We start from the raw sequence: 10,352 nt of genomic DNA, 5'->3' as shown, positions 1-10,352 counted from the left end.
TTAGATTTCGAAGATTTTCTTTAAATCCCTTGAATTCCGGAATTCAAACGTGACTACGTCAAAAGTAAGACGAATCTTAAATTCCTCATTTCACTCTTTTGTGACAGCTTCACTCGTACGTTTCACATAATCGAATCGATTTATCTATATTACTCAATGATGATAAAACCTTATTTTATCAACTTATATTCGTCATGAAAACATTCTTATTGTTAGTCATGACCACCAAACTCAAATTTCGGGACGAAATTTCTTTAACGAGTAGGTACTGTGACAACCCGGGAATTTTCGACCAAATTTAAACTTAATCTTTATATGAACTCGACACAATAAACAAAGTCTCTAAAGTTGAATCTCAAAAATTTTGAACTGTTTTCATATATACATTTGATCTTTGACTATTCTCGACGATTCACGAACAAATGTGTATAAATAATTATGCAAATATATATAAAAGATATAAAAACTATATGTATATATATTATCTAATTATTAAATATTACATAATTAATAATATCTAAAATTTATGTATCAAACTACAAGCTAAAATATAGTTATTATATTAATAATATTATTAATTCATTTACCATTAGTATTAATATCAGTCGTATTAATATTATTCATCTAGTATATAATATATGAGATTGATAAGTATAATCTGTTGTATCAATATTGCTAGGGTTATCTTTGTTAATATTATTAGTAGCATTTTTGAGAAAATTACTATTAGTAGTTTTAATATTATATATCTTTATTATTATTATTATTAGTATTATTTGATGTTGTTAGTTATTATCACTAAGATTAGTAGTATCTCTATAATTATTAATAGTATTTTTATTAAAAATAATAACAGTTACAGGTTTATTAATATATTTTCACTATTAATTAATATTACAAAATTTAATACAATGAATAGATATAAACAGATATATAAACCAATGTAAAAATACGGTTATCAACATATTCAGATATATACAAAATCGTATACAGATAATTGCAATTCTAGTTTCAAGTCGCTGTCTTTCTATTAAATTTGTCTAACTGATTGATGCACATATCGAAATTCAAATCATAGATTATCAATTTAATCAACCATATTTGTTTGTATTTCTTTTTCTTTTGGTTCATGTCTAGTAAATGATGGAGTTGTTAAATGTCAAAATCCCAAATCAATATCACAGCTCGATTATTAATCACCCTTGACACTATACAACTACTTGTGTTGTAACCCACCAAACTGAAATGTCCCGTTCTTATTGATTAAAAACGTTCCATATTAATTGATTTCGTTGCGAGGTTTTGACCTCTATATGAGACGTTTTTCAAAGACTGCATTCATTTTTAAAACAAACCATAACCTTTATTTCATAAATAAAGGTTTAAAAAGCTTTACGTAGATTATCAAATAATGATAATCTAAAATATCATGTTTACACACGACCATTACATAATGGTTTACAATACAAATATGTTACATCGAAATCAGTTTCTTGAATGCAGTTTTTACACAATATCATACAAACATGGACTCCAAATCTTGTCCTTATTTTAGTATGCAATAGCGGAAGCTCTTAGTATTCACCTGAGAATAAACATGCTTTAAACGTCAACAAAAATGTTGGTGAGTTATAGGTTTAACCTATATATATCAAATCGTAACAATAGACCACAAGATTTCATATTTCAATACACATCCCATATATAGAGATAAAAATCATTCATATGGTGAACACCTGGTAACCGACATTAACAAGATGCATATATATAAGAATATCCCCATCAATTCGGGACACCCTTCGGATATGATATAAATTTCGAAGTACTAAAGCATCCGGTACTTTAGATGGGGTTTGTTAGGCCCAATAGATCTATCTTTAGGATTCGCGTCAATTAGGGTGTCTGTTCCCTAATTCTTAGATTACCAGACTTAATAAAAAGGGGCATATTCGATTTCGATAATTCAACCATAGAATGTAGTTTCACGTACTTGTGTCTATTTTGTAAATCATTTATAAAACCTGCATGTATTCTCATCCCAAAAATATTAGATTTTAAAAGTGGGACTATAACTCACTTTCACAGATTTTTACTTCGTCGAGAAGTAAGACTTGTCCACTTGTTGATTCACGAACCTATAACAATATATACATATATATCAAAGTATGTTCAAAATATATTTACAACACTTTTAATATATTTTGATGTTTTAAGTTTATTAAGTCAGCTGTCCTCGTTAGTAACCTACAACTAGTTGTCCACAGTTAGATGTACAGAAATAAATCGATAAATATTATCTTGAATCAATCCACGACCCAGTGTATACGTATCTCAGTATTGATTACAACTCAAACTATATATATTTTGGAATCAACCTCAACCCTGTATAGCTAACTCCAACATTCACATATAGAGTGTCTATGGTTGTTCCGAAATATATATAGATGTGTCGAAATGATAGGTTGAAACATTGTATACGTGTCTATGGTATCTCAAGATTACATAATATACAATACAAGTTGATTAAGTTATGGTTGGAATAGATTTGTTACCAATTTTCACGTAGCTAAAATGAGAAAAATTATCCAATCTTGTTTAACCCATAACTTCTTCATTTTAAATCCGTTTTGAGTGAATCAAATTGCTATGGTTTCATATTGAACTCTATTTTATGAATCTAAACAGAAAAACTATAGGTTTATAGTCGGAAAAATAAGTTACAAGTCGTTTTTGTAAAGGTAGTCATTTCAGTCGAAAGAACGACGTCTAGATGACCATTTTAGAAAACATACTTCCACTTTGAGTTTAACCATAATTTTTGGATATAGTTTCATGTTCATAATAAAAATCATTTTCCCAGAATAACAACTTTTAAATCAAAGTTTATCATAGTTTTTAATTAACTAACCCAAAACAGCCCGCGGTGTTACTACGACGGCGTAAATCTAGTTTTACGGTGTTTTTCGTGTTTCCAGGTTTTAAATCATTAAGTTAGCATATCATATAGATATAGAACATGTGTTTAGTTAATTTTAAAAGTCAAGTTAGAAGGATTAACTTTTATTTGCGAACAAGTTTAGAATTAACTAAACTATGTTCTAGTGATTACAAGTTTAAACCTTCGAATAAGATAGCTTTATATGTATGAATCGAATGATGTTATGAACATCATTACTACCTCAATTTCCTTGGATAAACCTACTGGAAATGAGAAAAATAGATCTAGCTTCAAAGGATCCTTGGATGGCTTGAAAGTTCTTGAAGCAGAATCATGACACGAAAACAATTTCAAGTAAGATTTCCACTCGAAATAAGATTGTTATAGTTATAGAATTTGAATTAAAGTTTGAATATGATTATTACCTTGTATTAGAAAGATAACCTACTGTAAGTAACAAAGGTTTCTTGATCTTGGATGATTACTTGGAATGGGTTTAGAAAACTTGGAAGTAAACTTGCAATCTTGGAAGTATTCTTGATTTTATGAAACTAGAACTTTTGGAATTTATGAAGAACACTTAGAACTTTTAGAATTTATGAAGAACACTTAGAACTTGAAGATAGAACTTGAGAGAGATCAATTAGATGAAACAAATTGAAGAATGAAAGTGTTTGTAGGTGTTTTTGGTCGTTGGTGTATGGATTAGATATAAAGGATATGTAATTTTGTTTTCATGTAAATAAGTCATGAATGATTACTCATATTTTTGTAATTTTATGAGATATTTCATGCTAGTTGCCAAATGATGGTTCAAACATGTGTTAGGTGACTCACATGGTCTGCTAAGAGCTGATCATTGGAGTGTATATACCAATAGTACATACATCTAAAAGCTGTGTATTGTACGAGTACGAATACGGGTGCATACGAGTAGAATTGTTGATGAAACTGAACGAGGATGTAATTGTAAGCATTTTTGTTAAGTAGAAGTATTTTGATAAGTGTCTTGAAGTCTTTCAAAAGTGTATGAATACATATTAAAACACTACATGTATATACATTTTAACTGAGTCGTTAAGTCATCGTTAGTCGTTACATGTAAATGTTGTTTTGAAACCTTTAGGTTAATGATCTTGTTGAATGTTATTAACCCATTGTTTATTATAAAAAATGAGATGTTAAATTGTTATATTATCATGATATTATGATATATAATATATCTTAGTATGATATATATACAGTTAAATGCCGTTACAACGATAATCGTTACATATATGTCTCGTTTCGAAATCATTAAGTTAGTAGTCTTATTTTTACATATGTATTTCATTGTTAATACACTTAATAATATATTTACTTATTATTTAACATAATTAACCAAGTGTATCAATATCTTAATATGATTCATATGTACCTAGTAAGACGTTGTTATAACGATAATCGTTATATATATCGTTTTCGAGTTTCTTAAATTAATAGTCTCATTTTTATGTATATAACTCATTGTTAAAATACCTAATGAGATACATACTTATAATAAAATCATGTTAACTATATATATAACCATATATATGTCATCGTATAGTTTTTACAAGTTTTAACGTTCGTGAATCACCGGTCAACTTGGGTGGTCAATTGTCTATATGAAACCTATTTCAATTAATCATGTCTTAACAAGTTTGATTGCTTATCATGTTGGAAACACTTAATCATGTAAATAACATTTTCATTTAATATATATATAAACATGGAAAAGTTCGGGTCACTACAGTACCTACCCGTTAAATAAATTTCGTCCCGAAATTTTAAGCAGTTGGAGGTGTTGACGTATCTTCTGGAAATAAATGCGGGTATTTCTTCTTCATCTGATCTTCACGCTCCCAGGTGAACTCGGGTCCTCTACGAGCATTCCATCGAACCTTAACAATCGGTATCTTGTTTTGTTTAAGTCTCTTAACCTCACGATCCATTATTTCGACGGGTTCTTCAATGAATTGAAGTTTTTCATTGATTTGGATTTCGTCCAACGGAATAGTGAGATCTTCTTTAGCAAAACATTTCTTCAAATTTGAGACGTGGAAAGTGTTATGTACAGCCGCGAGTTGTTGAGGTAGCTCCAGTTGGTAAGCTACTGGTCCGACATGATCTATAATCTTGAATGGTCCAATGTACCTTGGATTTAGTTTCCCCCGTTTACCAAATCAAACAACGCCTTTCCAAGGTGAAACCTTAAGCATGACCATTTCTCCAATTTCAAACTCTATATCTTTTCTTTTACTGTTCGCGTAGCTTTTTTGTCGACTCTGGGCGGTTTTCAATCTTTGTTGAATTTGGATGATTTTCTCGGTAGTTTCTTGTATTATCTCCGGACCCGTAATCTGTCTATCCCCCACTTCACTCCAAAAAATCGGAGACCTACACTTTCTACCATAAAGTGCTTCAAACAGCGCCATCTCAATGCTTGAATGGTAGCTATTGTTGTAGGAAAATTCTGCTAACGGTAGATGTCGATCCCAACTGTTTCCGAAATCAATAACACATGCTCGTAGCATGTCTTCAAGCGTTTGTATCGTCCTTTTGCTCTGTCCATCAGTTTGTGGATGATAGGCAGTACTCATGTCTAGACGAGTTCCTAATGCTTGCTGTAATGTCTGCCAGAATCTTGAAATAAATCTGCCATCCCTATCAGAGATAATAGAGATTGGTATTCCATGTCTGGAGACGACTTCCTTCAAATACAGTCGTGCTAACTTCTCCATATTGTCATCTTCTCTTATTGGCAGGAAGTGTGCTGATTTGGTGAGACAATCAACTATTACCCAAATAGTATCAAAACCACTTGCAGTCCTTGGCAATTTAGTGATAAAATCCATGGTAATATTTTCCCATTTCCATTCCGGGATTTCGGGTTGTTGAAGTAGACCTGATGGTTTCTGATGCTCAGCTTTGACCTTAGAACACATCAAACATTCTCCTACGTATTTAGCAACATCGACTTTCATACCTGGCCACCAAAAATGTTTCTTGAGATCCTTGTACATCTTCCCCGTTCCAGGATGTATTGATTATCTGGTTTTATGAGCTTCTCTAAGTACCATTTCTCTCATATCTCCAAATTTTGGTTCCCAAATTCTTTCAGCCCTATACCGGGTTCCGTCTTCCCGAATATTAAGATGCTTCTCCGATCCTTTGGGTATTTCATCCTTTAAATTTCCCTCTTTTAAAACTCCTTGTTGCGCCTCCTTTATTTGAGTAGTAAGGTTAGTGTGAATCATTATGTTCATAGATTTTACTCGAATGGGTTCTCTGTCCTTTCTGCTCAAGGCGTCGGCTACTACATTTGCCTTCCCCGAGTGGTAACAAATCTCAAAGTCGTAATCATTCAACAATTCAATCCACCTACGCTGCCTCATATTCAGTTGTTTCTGATTAAATATGTGTTGAAGACTTTTGTGGTCGGTATATATAATACTTTTGACCCCATATAAGTAGTGCCTCCAAGTCTTTAATGCAAAAACAACCGCGCCTAATTCCAAATCATGCGTCGTATAATTTTGCTCCGTGAATCTTCAATTGTCTAGACGCATAAGCAATCACCTTCGTCCGTTGCATTAATACACAACCGAGACCTTGCTTTGATGTGTCACAATAAATCACAAAATCATCATTCCCTTCAGGCAATGACAATATAGGTGCCGTAGTTAGCTTTTTCTTCAATAATTGAAACGCCTTTTCTTGTTCATCCTTCCATTCAAATTTCTTCCCTTTATGCATTAATGCAGTCAAGGGTTTTGCTATTTTGGAGAAATCTTGGATGAATCTTCTGTAGTAACCAGCCAATCCTAAAAATTGACGTATATGCTTCGGAGTTTTTGGGGTTTCCCACTTTTCAACGGTTTTGATCTTTTCTGGGTCCACCTGGATACCTTCTTTGTTCACTATGTGACCGAGGAATTGAACTTCTTCCAACCAAAATGCACACTTTGAAAACTTAGCGTACAGTTTTTCTTTCCTCAATACTTCTAGCACTTTTCTCAAATGTTCTTCGTGCTCTTGATCATTCTGAGTAAATAAGTATGTCATCGATGAAAACAATGACAAACTTGTCAAGATATGGCCCACACACTCGGTTCATAAGGTCCATGAACACAGCTGGTGCGTTAGTCAATCCAAACGGCATAACCATAAACTCGTAATGACCATAACGCGTCCTAAAAGCAGTTTTTGGAATATCATCCTCCTTTACTCACATTTGATGATATCCAGAACGTAAATCGATCTTCGAATAAACCGACGAGCCTTGTAGTTGATCAAATAAGTCGTCAATTATCTGCAGTGGATAACGGTTTTTGATGGTAAGTTTGTTCAACTCTCTGTAGTCAATACACAACCTAAATGTACCATCCTTCTTCTTGACAAACAAAACAGGAGCTCCCCATGGTGATGTGCTTGGTCGAATGAAACCACGTTCTAATTGTTCTTGCAGTTGGCTTTGCAGTTCTTTCATCTCGCTGGGTGCGAATCTATAAGAAGCACGAGCTATTGGTGCAGCTCCTGGTACAAGATCTATTTGAAATTCAACAGATCGATGTGGAGGTAGTCCCGGTAATTCTTTCGAAAATACATCGGGAAATTCTTTTGCGACGGGAACATCATTGATGCTCTTTTCTTCAGTTTGTACTTTATCGACGTGTGCTAGAACAGCATAGAAACCTTTTCTTATTAGTTTTTGTGACTTCAAATTACTAATAAGATGTAGCTTCATGTTGCCCTTTTCTCCGTACACCATTAAGGGTTCTCCTTCTTCTCGTACAATGTGAATTGCATTTTTATAACATACGATCTCTGCTTTCACCTTCTTCAGCCAGTCCATGCCAACTATTACATCAAAACTCCCTAACTCTACTGGTATCAAATCAATCTTAAATATTTCGCTACCCAGTTTAATTTCTCGATTCCGGCATATATTATCTGCTGAAATTAATTTACCATTTGCTAATTCGAGTAAAAATTTACTATCCAACGGCGTCAATGGACAACTTAATTTAGCACAAAAATCTCTACTCATATAGCTTCTATCCGCACCCGAATTAAATAAAACGTAAGCAGATTTATTGTCAATAAGAAAGGTACCCGTAACAAGCTCCGGGTCTTCCTGTGCCTCTGCCGCATTAATATTGAAAACTCTTCCGCGGCCTTGTCCATTCGTGTTCTCCTGGTTCGGGCAATTTCTAATAATGTGGCCCAATTTTCCACATTTATAACAAACTACATTGGCATAACTTGCTCCGATACTACTTGCTCCGCCATTACTCGTTCCGACACCATTTGTTCCTTTCGTTCTGTTAACCCCTGGTCCGTAAACCTCACACTTCGCCACGCTATGACCATTTCTTTTACACTTGTTGCAAAATTTGGTGCAGAACCCCGAGTGATACTTTTCACACCTTTAGTATAGCTGCTTCTGATTGTTGTTGTTGTTGCGGTTGTTATTGTTGTTGGGATGATTGTTGTAGTTTTTGTTGTTGTTGTTGTTGTTGTTGGGCTGTTTGTTGTAGTTGCGATTGATGTTGCGATTGTTGGGATAATTGTTGCGATTATTATTGTAATTGCTGTTGTTGTTGTATTGGTGATTCTTATCACCGTTTTCCTCCCACTTTCTTTTGACTTGCTTCACATTGGACTCTTCAGCCGTCTGTTCTTTAATTCTTTCCTCAATCTGGTTCACTAGTTTGTGAGCCATTCTACATGCCTGTTGTATGGAGGCGGGCTCGTGTGAACTTAGATCTTCTTGGATTCTTTCCGGTAATCCTTTCACAAACGCGTTGATCTTCTCTCCCTCATCTTCGAACGCTCCCGGACACAATAGGCACAATTCTGTGAATCGTCTTTCGTACGTGGTAATATCAAATTATTGGGTTCGTAACCCTCTAAGTTCTGTCTTGAGCTTATTGACCTCGGTTCTGGGACGGTACTTCTCGTTCATCAAGTGCTTGAATGCTGACCACGGTAGTGCGTACGCATCATCTTGTCCCACTTGCTCTAGATAGGTATTCCACCATGTTAACGCAGAACCTGTGAAGGTATGCGTAGCGTACTTCACTTTGTCCTCTTCAGTACACTTACTTATGGCAAACACCGATTCGACCTTCTCGGTCCACCGTTTCAATCCGATCGGTCCTTCGGTTCCATCAAATTCCAAAGGTTTGCAGGCAGTGAATTCTTTGTAGGTGCATCCTACATGATTTCCTGTACTGCTAGATCCAAGGTTATTGTTGGTATGTAGCGCAACCTGTACTGCGGCTATGTTTGAAGCTAGAAAAGTACGGAATTCCTCTTCATTCATATTCACGGTGTGTCGAGTAGTCGGTGCCATTTCCTTCAAAATAGTCAAATGGAACAAGTTAATCATACAGAATATTAAGAGTAGTTAATAGTATTTCATAGCATAATATGAACTCATTTATAAAAGCTTTTTCTTCATATTAGCGTTTTATAAGTTTAAATTCGGGTAGTACCTACCCGTTAAGTTCATACTTAGTAGCTAATATACAATTCAACTACTACAATTCTATATGAAAAACTAATTATAATAATATTTCGCGTTCAAACTTTTATACAATATTTTACAAACTTACAATACCGCTTATTTTACATAAAGCATGAAATATAGCACACAATAACTTTGATACAAGATAGTTGTGAAGATAATTCTAGCTAGTACACAAGTCGTTCAGCAAAGGCAATAAAGACACGTAATTCATACGTCCAGAAACAAGTCATGCATTCTGGTTTTACTAGGACTACTTCCCATCCTTGGTCTTGTGGAACATAACCGTTATGGCCGTTGATAAGACAGCGTGTTGTAACGTCGTCAAAGGGACGAGGGTTACGTAATGTCCAACAGTCCCGTAACAATCTAAAAACCTCATTTCTTACCCCAATTACCGACTCCGTTACTTGTGGGAACGTTTTGTTTAATAGTTGTAGCCCGATGTTCTTGTTCTCACTTTGGTGAGAAGCGAACATTACTAACCCGTAAGCATAGCATGCTTCTTTATGTTGCATGTTAGCCGCTTTTTCTAAATCATGAAGTCCTATATTCGGATACATTGAGTCAAAATAATTTCTTAACCCGTTGCGTAAAATAGCATTTGGGTTCCCCGCAATATATGCGTCAAAGTAAACACATCGTAACTTATGAGTTTCCCAATGTGATATTCCCCATCTTTCAAACGAAAGTCTCTTATAAACCAAGACATTCTTGGAACGTTCTTCGAATGTCTTACAAACTGATTTCGCCTTAAATAGTTGTGCCGAGGAATTCTGACCGACTCTAGACAAGATTTCATCAATCATGTCTCCAGGTAGGTCTCTTAAAATATTGGGTTGTCTATCCATTTTGTATTTT

The sequence above is a fragment of the Rutidosis leptorrhynchoides genome, chromosome 9 (assembly GCF_046630445.1).
Source record: "Rutidosis leptorrhynchoides isolate AG116_Rl617_1_P2 chromosome 9, CSIRO_AGI_Rlap_v1, whole genome shotgun sequence".
In the NCBI taxonomy this organism is placed as follows: domain Eukaryota; kingdom Viridiplantae; phylum Streptophyta; class Magnoliopsida; order Asterales; family Asteraceae; genus Rutidosis; species Rutidosis leptorrhynchoides.
Note: the sequence above shows the minus strand (reverse complement) of the source record.